Raw genomic sequence first — 16,220 nt, forward strand, 5'->3', positions numbered from 1 at the left:
ATTACTAGCTATGGAATATAGAAAACAAGACATATACAGGCTCAATGGCACTGCCTATAAATCCAGCTAGGTAGAGATCAGGACAAGATATATGGATAATTCTACTGTGTTTTTGAATCAGAAATTTAGCTATGATATTGTTATGTCACTGTTTAGGAAAAAAAAGCAAGTCCATCAAACTGCTGGCTAGAGCTGGGGTTTCATCTGCAGTTTGATCGAGAGAAGGATCCACTTCTAAGATCATATGTGTATTGGCAGCCTTCAGTTCTTAGATCCACTGGGCATCAGATCCCTGTTGGCTGGCATCCAGTCCATGGAGGGTGGATGATCAACCCTCCATCAATGTTTTCATCCAATTGTGCTAAGTGAGAATGCAAACCTGAGAGTTTACCAGCAAGAAAGAAGGCACAAGGCTCTGTAATCCAATCGAAGTGCTTCACATCATCACTGTAACATTCTATTAGTATGACACCTTACTCAACAGAGAGGATTATCTAAGGCCACAAACATGAGAAGGTAAGATGGAGTTGGTATGGTCTTAGAGTCTACCTTCCACAATCAAGAGGTCACACCCTGATCACTGACAGATTCCCTGAGTGTTCTGTAATCTTCTGCCTTTTGAAACATTCATAACTCTAGTCTCTACTAACCCCATGCTAAATAAACAGTAATGTATATTCTGTGCAATTAGGATACCAAGACATCACAAATAACTAACCACTAAGTAAAAGGAGTTGCCAATCAGTAAAATGCATTTAAATGATTGTGAGTGGAGGTAGGCCTTCAGGGTGATGAAAAAGGCAGCAGTTGAGACAGGCTTAGCTTCTTTCATCTATAGTAAAAATGATCATGGAAGAATACAACTAAGGCAAAAGTGAAGGTTTTTACATGAAATTATCACTTTAAATCTTTGAGTCCACTCTTTTCTTCAACTAAGGGGAAAAAAAAAACTTAGCCAGAGTTGTTTAACTTGTATGAATCACAAGTAAGTTTACGTCTCATTCTCTGTGTTTTTCAAGTGTAAGCTTTGTAAAATCACAGTTTATAATAAGAAGCACCCCTCATATCATGGCCCAAAACACACACATACATACACATGCATACATACATGCATACACACATACATACACGCATGTACACATACACATACACATGCATACACATATGCATGCATACATGCATGCATACATATTCACAAGTACAATTTAAGCAAACATCTCACAGTATTTTCCCCATCTAATCCTTTCTGTTTCTATCCTAGTATAGTCTAGCCTTCCATCTGATTCTGTCGTATTCTATTCCCAATTTCATTTTCAAAGATGATGATAAAGAGCTATTCAATCATTACATGCATTCTATTTCCCACTAATTAGTATGGACTGTCTGTCTGGAGATCATTCACTCATTCTGTTCATTGTTTAACTTCTCTCACATAAATAATATCTACCATACTGAGTCAGAGTCTAGAAACAGAGAAGCAATCTCCATTACATGCTTCCTTTATGCAGCTCTGAGCAGGCTTGTTTCATATGCTCAAGTGAGAGGAAGCCTTTTGCTTCTAACAAATTACCCTCATTTGTTACATACCATAAGTTAGCCATATGAATGATATGCCTCCCATAGCTAGGATGTCTTCCTTTCACTTTTCAACTTCCGAAGATGCAACAGCATTGCTGTCCTAAATTCTGTTTGCTAATGATCCATACATTTTATAATACCATACACCTCAATATAAAATCCAGCCGGTCCTTCTCTTTTGCCTTTTTTAACAGAATTTTCTGCAGAGACTAGAACCTGACAGCTTTGATGTTTACATAAGAAATCTATGCAATAAGAAAAAAAAATGACTGAATCCAATCCATGTTAGTTCAAAATAACAAAACACAGAGAAGATAAATGAGTCCACTGGTTTAAGGGCATCGACATCTTTGTGAGAGAGATCTTTTAAAAAGAGTTTTCCCAAGAGATGCCTAGAATTATTTATTTCTCATTAAATTTTCACACACTACAAGAAGGTGTTCTTCCTGAACATTTAAATGTTTACGATTTGCAAGCCCAAAAGTCTAAGCCAATACTTCTTGTGAATTTTGTACCAGCCCATCAACCACCCATGTATTTCAGGTGAACCACAGCCCTACCTAACATGACTCATCACTAAGTTTAGGAAAGTCGTTTGTGGGCCAGGAAAGCAGTAATGCTCACTGATCCGTTAAAGGTGTGCACACAAGAACAAGACCTTATGAACTCCTTGAACACCCTAGTAACCTGTGCAAAGAAAGTGAAGCAGTTAAGCATTTATTTCGTCTCTGGGGTTATGTCAAAAGTTAGAACGATTTCTTGATGTTAAGAATTTCTATATAATTGCTTAAATATAAAAGCATAATTATATAACTACAGCACAATGTCAGACCCAAGAAATTACAAAATACAAGTGTATAGTTCCATGCCATATTATCACATGTTATGTAATGTCAATGCCAAAAACAACTGTCTTATAGATATACACACAAATACACACAAAAACATATACAACATCTACATATAGACATATATGCATACATAAAACCTTGCCATCCTTTACTTACTCATGTACAGCTTAAAATATTTAAAGTATTTTCTCCACGGTACTTAAATTCAAAGCCTTGATCTCTTACTTGACTTTCCTGCTCACAGCTGGCACTCTACAACTTGAATCAGACCTCCATTCAAAACTTTTGCTGGTTGAAGATGAAATCTCTGGGACTTTTCTTCCAGGACTGGCTTAATACTATAATCCCTGAGGTTTCAACTTCTTGAATAGCTAGGATTACAAACGTGCCTTACTGGCACCTAGCACGATTTAATGTGGTTTTCTTTGGGTCTGTTGTTCAATGGTTCTTTCTACTTCTTCACTCTGTAGGTGTATGTCTTTTGCCAAATATGTGCAATATTTGGTCATTTCTTTGTATAACTTTTCAGCCACATTCTTTTCCTTTTCTCTTCTGGAAATCCAGTGGCACAAACACCTTTTGTTTTAAGTAGTCCTGTAGATCAATGACTTTATTTTCATCTTATTTTTTTTCCTCTCTTCTTTACATAATTTCTGTTGAGCTTACTTATTGTTGTATTTTGATGCTTGTAAGTTTTACTCTGAAATTCCCATTTATTTTTGCTGTATACTTTTTGATTGACAGAAATTGTCCTATATTTATATTTTCTATAGTTAGTGTGTTTAAAGTTCATATTACTCTTTAAGTCTTTTCATAATAGTTGCTTTAAAATATTTGGCAGTGGGACTGGGAAAGTGGCTTAGTGGTAGAACATTTGCCTTACACACATGAAGCCCTCGGTTCAATTCCTCAGTACCACAAACAGAAAAAAGCCAGAAGTGGTGCTGTGGCTCAGGTGGTAAAGCACTAGCCTTGAGCCAAAGCAGCCAGGCCCAGAGTTCAAGCCCTAGAACTGGCAAATACATGTATATGTATATGTATATGTATGTATATTATATTTGTTATTGTCTACATTTATTTTGAAGCTGCCATCTTTTTTTTATTCTTGACTCCTGGTATGACAAGGTCTTAATCATATCCTGACTCTCTGGGGTATTACGCTGTTCAACTCTAGATATTATTTAGACTGTTTTAGCAGGCCTCCCTGCACCCCTAGGAGATGGAAACAATTGTTTCCCACAGGAAGATGAGTCCATGTTCCATAGTAAGCTTACTAACAGCATGGGGCCAGAGTCTTTCCTACTAAGGTAGAATGAAAGTTCTGGCTTCTATCACCATCTCTGATGGTGGTAAGAGTAGAGCAATAATTACAGACAATCATGCTGCAAGTCTGCATCCTATATTCACCTTTTGATAAAAGAGGTGGGCATTGGGGTTTTTAGTCATGGTGTTTGGCTTGAATTAGAACAGTTATTAAACATAAGTTTCCTTTCTTGAAACTTAATCCTTTTGTAATCTGACTTTCACGATGATCAGACTTTCTATTATTAATTTATTGTTATTGTAAAGATGATGTACAGAGGAGTTACAGTTACAAAAGTCAGGTAATGAGTTCATATTTTTTTAACACTGTCACCTCTTCTGTAGTTTTCTCCCCTCCTGATCTCCTCCCCTACAAGGTGTATAGTTCATTTTCAATATAGTGTCTAGTATCACTGCTGCATTTGTTTACTCTTTGTTCTACCACTTCTTTGCTCTCCCCTTACACTCCTCCAAAATAGATAAACTGACATACAAGGCAAAAAGTATGAAAATCAAAAACAGTACAAAGGAGAAAAAAAATAATTGTGGTTGTCTTTCTCCCAGTTGCTGGCTTCTTCTATTCCCCATTCTGGATATATGATGTCAAAAATAAAAATCCTGGAACTTTAAGTCCCAAGGTCTACAGCTGGTCCTTCCTTTACAAAGCCTTTCTACCTTTCAGAATTCTGTTTTATTTGTATAATGACTTCAGGGGTGTCAAAAATGCTGGTATGGAGCAAGAGGACAAATGAATCTATTGCCAATTTGTTCAGAGTCCGAAGTCCCTGGCTGACTTTAAAAACATGATGCTTTCTAATAAACACTATTTTATCAACATTTTCCAGTGATGTTTCAATGTAAAATGGTCAGTAGTGGTTAACATAGAGATAATTAAAGTTGTGTAGTTGTGATGTAAGTACAGACTAATGTCAGCATCCCTTCCAGCATTTAAGGATTGTAGCTAGTGCTCAAGACCAAGGGTTTTACTTCTATCATAGTCACCATATCAGAACCTGAGACTTCTGACATCTTCTTATCATGCTTATTATCTCTGTTATCAACCATAGGCTGTTTTTCAGTGGTGGATGGCTATCAGCCATTCCTATGATGAAATAGCATCCAGGGCTTTCTTCACATGGCCCTAGGTAAAAAAGCAAGTTCTAGACTGCTTATACATTATGGCTTATAAGAAATGCACAAATACAAGGTTGTTCAAATGACACAAAAATGAGGGAGCAAAAACTCTCTATAAAGAACCTACACTTATAAATGCTCAACTTATACACAGAGTATAACTTACATATACACACACACAAACACACACACACACACACACACATACATTGGAGTATACAATCTTGTTTTGATTACATCTTTGCTCCATAAATTTTTAAAATTATTCCTCATACTCACGATTCATAGGACAGGTCTTCATCATGTATGTGCTATAATATGTGCTATACTATGAAATATACAGGACCCATAGAAGATAGTACTCTTATATCCATAGTCAATTATTATTTATTTCTAAGTAACATATATTTATATATATACGAGATATCAGAGCTATAGGAAATACAAAGCTATTTGAAAAGACAAAGAAACTATTTGTGAAAGCATGTCAAAAGGTATCCCCAGGAAAATAAGTCACCAGCACAGCAATCTATAATTTCCCTCTGACATTTCCTCAAGCCTTTTTCTAGAATCATTCATTCCTTTACTACCCCAGCGCATTCTCTTTCTCAGACACCACTTCATATGCCAAATGTCAAGTCTAAAGGTAACTTTTCTTTCACAGTAGATAAAGTCTTAGAGAGACTTTTACCCACCGAACTTCAATGATCAGAACAATCCAGTTAAAACTATCTTTGAAAAGATACTTGACTTTTCTAGGAAGGAATTCATTACTCAGAGTCATTGAGGATTTTGGGCTTCATCTATATTATGTTACCATATTAAATACTCTAATACCCTGATCATCTTTGTCTAACATACACAGCGGGAGAAATCATGGTAGTTGTTGGCAATAGCTTTGGTAATCCTACCAGAGGGTTGGGTGTGTGTGTGTGTGTGTGTGTGTGTGTGTGTGTGTGTGCACATGCACGCGTGTGTGTGCGTGTGTGTGTGTATTATACATGTATTATATATGTAATATATATATGTAATATATATACATATATATATATATATATATCATCACTGGGTATTCATACTGCCACCACAATACACTATGGGACACAGAAATATTTGGCATCAGAAATATGCCCCCAGCACCTGATTCATCATGTTATATTTGTGTGGCTTTGAATTTAACTTCCCTAAGCATCTGCTTTCATTTTTATGATGAGAGTGTAGTGAATGTTGGATTCAGTGAAATGTGTAATATTTATCATTACATTGCCACTCTGGTCCCTGCTAGAGGTATCAGACAGGATATTTCCAGGAATGATCCTAGACAAGACTGCAGACAGAGGACTGTCTCACCTCAGACCACAAATAAAGACAGCAGAGAGAAGAGCATAGTATTTTAGTCATCCTTGTCGTCATGTGATCCAGTACTGAATACATAAATAAATGTTGGCTGTGGGTTAAGTTTAGACAATAAGCCAGCCTCTTGATTGGAGTCTAATGAGAGAATTGAAAGCACAGCTTTAAAACAAAGCAACTTAAAGAGAACTAGACAGATGACAATTTGGCCCTGAAATATTATTACTCTAAAGCTTATATAAACTATCACCTGGACCTCTACTGCACCCAGGCCACAGAAGGGACCCATCACTTGCATACGTTCTGTTCTCCGTACAAAACCGTGTTTGTGAGGCTGAGAAAATTCCGATACTCAGGAAGTCTTTGACAATAACAATTGTGCTTTAAAACAACCTCTGTTATTTTCCGATAGAAATTCAATTTAACCTAGCTTATTTGATTAGAATAAATGTCTGACTAAACACTAATGACACATCATAGTTTTTTTTTACTATATTCTTAAGGCTATTTAGTGATATAATTTATTTCACAGAGGTACTCTAGATTCAATTGAGAGTTTTAAAAATTCTAAAACCTGGTAATATGTTAAGGAATTCCATGTCGTACCAGTGAATACACAGAAATAGAAAAGAAGAACATTTCACCAATTCAGTCTTACAATTTCCTTATTTCTGGCATTTTTAGGATGAATGTAGGTCAAAATTAGCTCTAGATGTGGCATTGCTTTCTAACCCACAGCAGAGCTCTCTTTAGATTTGGACAGTTTAGGTGTGTTAGTGAACTCTGGAGAACAAAGGCAAATCTAAAGTTCAGAAATGTTTACAATCTGCACCTTTCTAAATGATGAAACAAAAGGAGTGACAGGTTGAGAGTTGCTGACATCATTATGTCATCGCCAAATGTCTGGAATATCACGGAAATAAGCAATCACATTGTTCTCAAGTAGTTTGGGAAATATTTAAAGGGTACGCAAAAGACAAGCTTACCACTAATTTAAAATCACTCCTAGACACAACCCTCAACCACCTTCATTGTGTTCTTTCTCAACAGTTGTCATGGGAGGTTCTTTATCAAGATCCCTATTCACGTTTCCAAACTTAACGGGTCATCTGATGTCTTTCACTCAACTAGAGAAGGCTGAATTAAACTCATTCCATATTTAAATCCACAAAATTATAAACATGATTTATTTCATAATCCTGCCATTTTCAACCAAACTCAGGAAGCTGAGGATAGACAATATCATCATGTTGAAGAGCAGTTAGAGTACCCTAGTTCTCTGAAACAGATCCTCCATTAAAGGGTTCACAAGGGCTAATAATCATCATGGGAAAAAACCCCTCAATATAGTTGAAAACAGAAAGGATATTGACAAAAAGAAAATAACGTGACTAAGAATTCTACCATTGAAGTTAGCAGTAAAGAGCTGTTATCATCTGAACAGTAAATCAAACTTACTATAATGATGAAATGCACAAGTACATCCTACCTTCTTTCATTCCCATAACTGATTATTGAGACTAAACAAGCCAACATTTCAGGCATTGATTGAAAAGGCTTGTTTTCAAGTTATTTGTATTATACCTATCAAGAATTATCACATAATTTAGAAACTGGCTACTTCTTAGAACTTAATGAAGCTCATTATTTCTTTCAAACACAGTAATGACTAGCGAAGGCAATAGTAAAAGTTCCATTTCTAAGCCACTCATTAAGCTTTTGTAGAGAATGTTTTCTTATGAATTGATTCAGAGCAATCCCTGTAGGTTCTTGCTAAGTAGGTATAGTAAAAAGTAATGCCACCCTATGAGTCATTTTGTCTTACTCTAGTTAAATATATACCCGGGGATGGGGAGGAATATCATATAGCATCTAAGAATTTGAGCTTGAAATCAATTTGTGTTGGGAACAAAAATGTCTCCTTTATAAATATTTATAAGAAAGGATTTCAGATGATATCTTCAGCATTGAATGGTGCATATTATTCTTATTAATGTTTCATAAACATTTGTACAAAAGACAATATGTTTTACTTTGCTCCTAAGTATTAAGTAGAATTATTGCAGCATCTGCTTCCAATGGTTGAGTGCACAAGCTATTCATGCCGTGTCGTAAATTCCATGATGCATTAAGATGTCATTAAATGTACCTTCTGCGGTTGTCTCCTAATTTACATACCTTGTAAATCATCAGGTAAAAATCATGTGAACTAGGAGATAATCTCCCATGCTCTCCTTTCTGCCACAAACTAAGTACCATTTATATTCTTCACTCTAAGCTCCAACTACCTCAAATGCCTCTTTTCTGAAACTATATCAACAAACATTTGAAAATGTTGTTATCACAATGTTTTTCCAAACATTTCCTTTGATAGTATAAAAACAAACTTAGAAAATAGACTAGCACACTATAGATGAGGTTAAAAAAAAGACAACAAAACTTTTTAAATGTACTATCCATTTTTTAAATCAACTTGGTCATGCCTTTCTAAGACCCAGTAAGTATAGAGAAATTGGAAGAAAACTGGGCTATTAACAGTATCTCTCTTCTCTCAGTCCTATTTGCAATGCCCTCACCATATGGTTCCTAGAACCACAGAATTCCGGCATTAGACAGGGCTTACAGCTCACCTGGTGCAATTTCCAGCCAGTGGCTGATTCCTGTAGATTAGTGTCCATCTGCTGTCTAAGCATTTCCAGGAATGAGGAGCCCACACATTTGTAGGTCTGTCCATCCAATTTGTCATTCTGATTAACTCACCTTACAGTTCTGGAAGGCAAAGCCTGATTTAACTTATAACCCTTTGTCTCCTCTTGTTTCACAATCAACAATGGTATTTTTTTCTTCTTTTACTGTGCTGGATGCCACTTTTTTTAAAAGGAATATATCTTTCCTCTGGCTTTCTGGTACCTAAGATACTTAGCTCAGAACCTACTGTGAAAACCGACATAGCTGTCTGGCAAAGACACAACTCCATGGATGTTATTATTCCAAAGCCAACTGAGAAGAGCACATTTCCATTTTTAGTAAACCACACTTAGAACAGTTTTTTTTTCTATTGAAGAAAAGGATAGGAATGTTAATATTGACCATTGCATTTTCCATGAAGCTGGATGAGATTAATAACCTCTGGAAATACAATGCTCTAAGAATGTTTAGAGCAATGTCAATGAAAATGGACAGATACATATGGATTTTATATCCAAGACTGAGGAAAGAGAATGATGAGGAATAAGAAAGCAAGCATAAAGTCATTACTGAGGAATACATGAATCCAAAATGAACCGTAATTTTACCAGATTAAATCAATTTGTTTCATTTTGAATTTATGTCTTCCAAATGGAAGGTATCTAATAAATAGAATAACCTTTTCTTTCTGGGCCAGATTTGTTTCTTAATGTCATGTGACTTACAGATTGTAACAATTCTAACCATTAAAACCATACAGATCATTTGTCATAGGGTTTTCCTACAAAATGAACCTCCAGAGTTTTGCCTTAGAGAAAGACATGGTCATCAAATAAATGGGCAATTTTTTTAAATTCTATGACATGGAAGAGAGCTTTTTTCTTTCTCCTCTCTATTTTTGCTCAAAATACACACATCAGTCCTTACAACACTGAATCCTTGAACTTCTATTGAAGGAGACATAGTGAGAAATGGGAATTCTCTGCTACATCTAAGTCTCGTTAAAAGCATCAATGCCCCAAGTTTTCTTTTGCTTCTGTCCCTCAGGAAAGCAAGATTCTGTCCTGATGAATTGAGGAGAGGGAAAGATAAGAGAAGAAGAGAAGAGGAAGTTGGATTTTAATTATATTAGCACATTGCAAAATGCTTTAATATGTCATTGTGCAACGCGTTTTCTTGTTGAAGTGAAGCAGGTACCAGGAGGAAAGTGTAAGCATCAGAAATAAATCCAAGTGCATGTGATTCTCTGACATTTTTCTCCCCTTCCATCTGTGAGGTGTCTGTGAGCACAACAGGTCGAGGGAAACCAATTTTAAATGTCACTGTCATCAGAGCACAATCACAGTTTCTATCAAATGTAAAGGCAAACTCAGTCTCAATAATAATACATATAAAAGATTAAACCTGGGGTTAAGTCAGCTTATCAGATGGAATTAAGATCCTGTTAATGTCAGAGAAAACAAGCCCTATACTTCCCACATGTATGATTTACAAACTGAATTTCTCTTGTTTCCGGATGAGTGAGTGTTATTTGGAAGTTTCTGAAATACATCTACACACGCATTACAAGGCTGGAAATGTGATATGAAAAACAGTTTACATAGAGAAAATTATTCACCACCCCCCCTTTATGTCAGAATCATACAATTAAAAACAAGAAGCATTTCTCAAGAAAAAAAAAAGATTAAGCTAGCTACACTTAAAACCATAACTTTGAACCAATCCTAGGTTTGTTTAGCTTTCAAGACAGACATCTTGGAGAAACCCCCATCTTCTTTGTACACATCAGAAAAGAAAATTCAAGTTGCGAACAGCAACTGGCCACTTACTAGTAAAAATGAGACCACACCTAGAGTGGAGTAATCAGCTGAGACCACTAGATTTCTGACTTATAAAACTAAGAAATAGTAAATGTGTATTCATTTTTAAAAGTTTTGGCTCCCAAATTCCACTGAGTCTCTTTTTCATTTTCAGAATATACTGGAAAACACAGCAGCGTTGAAGGTTTTTATTTGTAACTTTAGCCATATGACTCCTGAGTGCCACAAATTACAATGCTTCAAAGTCCTGATGTATCTATCATGTTTTGTTTTCCGTGTGTCCCACTTAAATAATTTGTTATCCATTTATTTAAATTTGTTCAAGAAATGTAATTGAAGAATTGTTTATGCTTGTGTTAAGTGCCATGGTTGAAGCCACTTTAAACAATTAACATGTCCTTTAATAAAAATGAGTGTGAGGAAGGCGAATCATATTCTATCTGACGTGTGTGCACTAATGGATGGAGAAAGAGTATACAAATGATTGATTAAAAAAGTAAAAAATAAATATAAAAAATTCCAGTGAGTAAACCCAAGTTTAAAATTGCTTGAAAGTAGACACTTCATTTAGAAAAATGACTCATGAATCTCAAGTATCCAAAATTTCTGAGAACATTGGACAGTTTAATTTCAGGAAAGAGGCATTAGAATATTTTAAGTTCCTAGTTCCATTACTGCACCCCTCCATTTAAATTCTTATTCACATTAAATCTATTTTACATCATGCTATCTATCTTGGTGGACAGGTCATGGTTTCTTTTCTTTTAGGACTTTGACTAGGACAGTTTGGTCTTCCACCTTTTCAAATACACAAAAAAATCAAATTCCTGAAAAACTTGTTTTTTGTTTCTTTTCTCCCTTCTTACTCTTTTTTCAGTGAGTAGAAAGAAATAAAATTTTCCTCCCTTTTAAATGAACCAAAATGAGCTTTTGCTGAAATTTCACAAAATTCAAGTAATATCTATTCTAAACAAATCCTTGTGTGATCTGTGTGTGTGCATTTGCATCATCTGCAAAACAAAACAATCAGTTCCTTGCAGTAGGTTATTGTGTTTCATGCTTGCTCTATATTACTCAAGAATCCAGCTTACAGGGCATTTTGAAAAACAATATTCTAAATGATTTTCTTGAATTTTTGTTTAATCTATTTGCCTCACTTCTTCCTTCAATGCTTACCCATGGCTAATTGTTTTCTGTTTTTGAAGAAATTCAACAGTTTGGGACAAATTCCTTCTCTTTTCAATTGAACATACTCAGTTGGGAAATGGTTTTATAACCAATTTCAGTTGATATTGAAAGTCATTCTCCTTGGGCCAGAGGCATGGCTCCAATGGTAGAGCTCTAGCTGTGAATGAAAAAGTCCCATGAGAATCCATAGCCCTGAGAATGAACATACACACAATGAAAAGGAGACAATAAGCTAGTAGTCTAATTCCACTCCTTTATTCTACTAGTTTTAATCTTGAGGAAATTATTGGATACTATTTTGAGAAATAACCATTCTGGCTTTTCAATAGTAGGTCCATAATTTTATGGAATCCAAGTACTCTGTCCAAAGTCCTTTCCTGCCATATCTCACTTGACAGAAATATTAAAAAACCTGACTATGGATGCATCTCTAGAAACCTATCCCTATTGCAAGTATTTTTATTTTGGTCCCATGACAGATATGTTACTTGAGAAAAAAAATAGTTCATAAATTACATATTTAACATATGCACATATTTACATATATTTATGATAATTAACATATTAGATTACAAAGTGATTATTTATACACAAACTCCCCCAATTTAGACATCACTACAACATAGCATCATGAGAAAAATATATCACACCATTTAAATCTCACCACAAATACAACAGTCACATCCAACATTACACTCCTTTAGGATTCTATCAGCCAGAGAGGTACACTTGGTTTTTCATAAGCAAGATCACATCAGCAAAAATAGATGAGTATTCAGCACGACTTGCATACGTATTATGGGGCTGACAGGGCAACTTCGTGTTATCAAGCACTCAGTTCCTTTCATTTTTCTTGCTCCTCATCCTTTAATATCTATCCACAAAAGGAGAAGACAAATCCAGAGTTCCAGATATCCATATGCATGTTGGAGCAGGGAGAATCAAGAAGGAAAGCTAAAGTACACAAGCATGACTCCCAGCTAACTTAGTTCCATTCAAGGCTAATTCAAAAGTTTTGTGTATAAATCTCACTAGTCAGAATTTACTCACATGCCAACAATTAAAGGATGAATGAGCTACACATTTAATCTTTTAACTGTTGCACAGGGCCAATTCAATAAAGATCGGGGGGATATAGTTTTCTCCAAGAAAGAATAAGAGAAAGATATTAAGTAGTAACTAATAAGATTTGCTAAGGTGGCTTATAATTTCCCAGGTGTCTATGTAATTATTGTTTATGGTTTCATGTTTTGATGGAATGTAGTACCTGAATTATTCTAACTATGCAGTCTCATGGATAGCATAGTTTAGAATGCCAAATGTAGGCTCAGTGATGTGCAGAAAGTGAAACTAGACTTTTAAAATGAACAAAGTAAACTTTAATTCATTTGACAGCATTCTACTAAAATAATTGAATTTAGAAAATGAATCATATGAATTCTGGAAATTTCTTTTAGCCAAGTGATAGAGGCAAAAAGTTAAGCCCTAGAGGAAGTACTAGTGACTGTGATTAAAAGAGATTAATACCATACCATTAAAGAACTAAAAATCCTATCATGAATCACAGAGAAAATAATTAGGTTTCTATTTGTTTTCTGTGATGACTAACAGGGAAATTAGAGCATTGTGTACCTACATTCATTGCATAAGGAGAAATGACATATTTAATCTCATTTCAATTCAACAACTATAACATATTTTGTGAGTGTTGATATCTCAAATGCCAACTACAAAGCTATAAGCTTTGGCAAAATCTGAGATCATGTGAAAATTAAGAAATATCTATACATTAACCTACAATAATCACAAGGCCCATCTATTGAAGGAACTGGCCTATCTTATGAAATAGATTTCTACGTTAGTGGATTAACTACTAATGAAAAAAAGTGTGTTGTTGTTTGTATGTTTAATAATTTTTCTTCTTAGCTATTAAGATATAAATGAAGCACAGATTCAGAGGAGAAAGACTGTGCTTCTCCACTGATTTCTTTAGAACAGCCTTTAATTTCTTTTCCTTGATTTATTTGTAAACATGTTGTCGAAGATCATGGTCACAAATCATTTCATAATTAAAAAAGCAAGCATATCTCAAGCGTTCATGAAAGTTTTATCATTATGGTACATTTTCCACAACTCTGGAAGTGTTGTGCAATATTAAAACTAAAACTATATGCATACTTCTACGTAATAGGATATACAATATTTTAAGATGTAGAATAAAACCCAATGATATATATATATATATCAATAACATATCAAATTCTATTTTATCTCATAAGAGGAGAGTGTGCTTCTATCTAATATTTGTGTGAAAATCGTATTCCCTTTTTAATAGGTCATAATCCCAAGGGCAATCAAGTGAATTTTAGATCCCAGCACTGGAGATTCAACTCACTGTTCACTAACTTCTCCTAGTAATGACATGAATCCTCTCAAATCGTGATGATTAACACATTTACACTAGATTAATGTCACTGAAAACAGGTTTCAACTATCTTGAAGCTAAATTAGACAGGGGTTACCATGAAAACTTAGAACTTCAAGTAAAATTATTTATCCCAAATTTCTACCCAATAAATTACCTCTATCATTTCCAATAGATCATCATACAATTTGTGGAAGCCTCCAAAATTCAAAAACATTTTTCCACAATCTTATTAAAGTATGACCTGCATCAAACATTTGGATCAATAGTTGACCAAATTCCTAACACAAAATATTTTCAACCTCTCATGCTTGAAATATGACATATCCACTTAATGCAGGCTAAAATAATTCATCTGTTTTTACCATAGCTTACTTCTGTCTTACTCCATTTAAATCATTTAGTGACTCGTAGTTAATACACAAGGCATTTCATTTCAAAAGACAACATAGAATAATACCAGAAAGAAAATATATTTTTCCTCACCTTTTAAAAGTTCATAGCTGGCACCTTTCTAAGAAAAGACAGATTAATAAAAGTAACATATACAAATGTATTTAAGTATTATGTGCAATGTGTTCTTCAGAAATGAAGATTAAAATGATAGCTGATAGGCAGCTACCTTTAGGGTATTGCTGCATCTGTAGGCAAAGGTGGATATTAGACACCTTAAAAAATATCTATTGATGTTCCTCCAAATTTATTCCTTTGCTTCAGATAAGACGCTCCAGAGAAACTTATAAGAAACTATGCCAATTCATTGAGATATTCTAACCTGTTCTTAGGTAACTTGGAGAAAATGCTGCTTGTTAAACAATTCAAATTAGTTTGAACTCAATTCCCAGGTCAAGATATTCTCCTCCAGAGTTGTTTTACATCTTTGTCACATGACCTCAAGTAGTATATTCAAGAATGTGATGGGGATGTTTCCTGAATAACCATGTACAAAAGTCCCCACTAAAGACCCTTTGCTTTCATTGCTGAGAGAGACAATGCTTTAGGAGACCTCTCTCTGCTCTCTTTCCTTGCTTTAACTAACAAAACTTTCTTCATTCTTATCTCCTGGTTGTACTTTTTGACTGACTCTCCATCCATCAGGGGTAAACTCACTGCATTTTTATTTTACAGAATCTCTGGGAAAATAATATATTTTTAGATAGAAGAATCATTAAAAGACAGAAAGGTTGATCAGAGAGTAATGAACTAAAGAGACTTAAGATGGCCTTATTATTTGGATTATTTTGGTGTTTGTGTGACATTTGTCCTGAGTATAGGGAAGAAGACTTGTCACATGAGACTCTTCATGGGAGAAAGCTTAGAGAATGTCAAAAAGTGACCTTGCGTGGACTTATGGCTCATTCAGACAGAGAAATAGTATGCAAAGATCAAGACTTCTCTGCCTCAGGAGTATTCTCAAATTCTTCCAGCATAAGGCCCTCTGTATGTCAATGTGCCGCAATGGGAGAATTGAATCCAGGAGTCCTAACAAAAATCCAGATAGCCATTATTTACTTATTGTTGGTATGAGCTGGCCATTATTGTGAGGTCTACTTCATTGAATTCGAGCAGCCCATTAAACAGGAAATACAATTGTATTCTATTTAAATTGGAACTAAAACTCGAAGAAGTTAAGCATTTGCATTGAGTCAACACAGCTAGGGATGAAAAAAGATTGTCTTGAACTATTGGTATACACCCAACCCTTCCAAATGGCTCACCATATTGCTTGTACATAATGACATACAGGGCTCTGTCATGAAGTCTTTGGGGGGTTATTTATTAAATACAACAAACACTGCTGTTTATTTTTCTTTGAGACTTTTTCTTTCTTTTTTTGGGGGGGGGGGTCCAGTCGTGGGGGCCTGAACTCTGGGCCTGGGC

Source organism: Dipodomys merriami, unplaced genomic scaffold (genome assembly GCF_024711535.1).
Source record: "Dipodomys merriami isolate MVZ:Mamm:240054 unplaced genomic scaffold, mDipMer1.0.p SCAF_15, whole genome shotgun sequence".
Taxonomy (NCBI): domain Eukaryota; kingdom Metazoa; phylum Chordata; class Mammalia; order Rodentia; family Heteromyidae; genus Dipodomys; species Dipodomys merriami.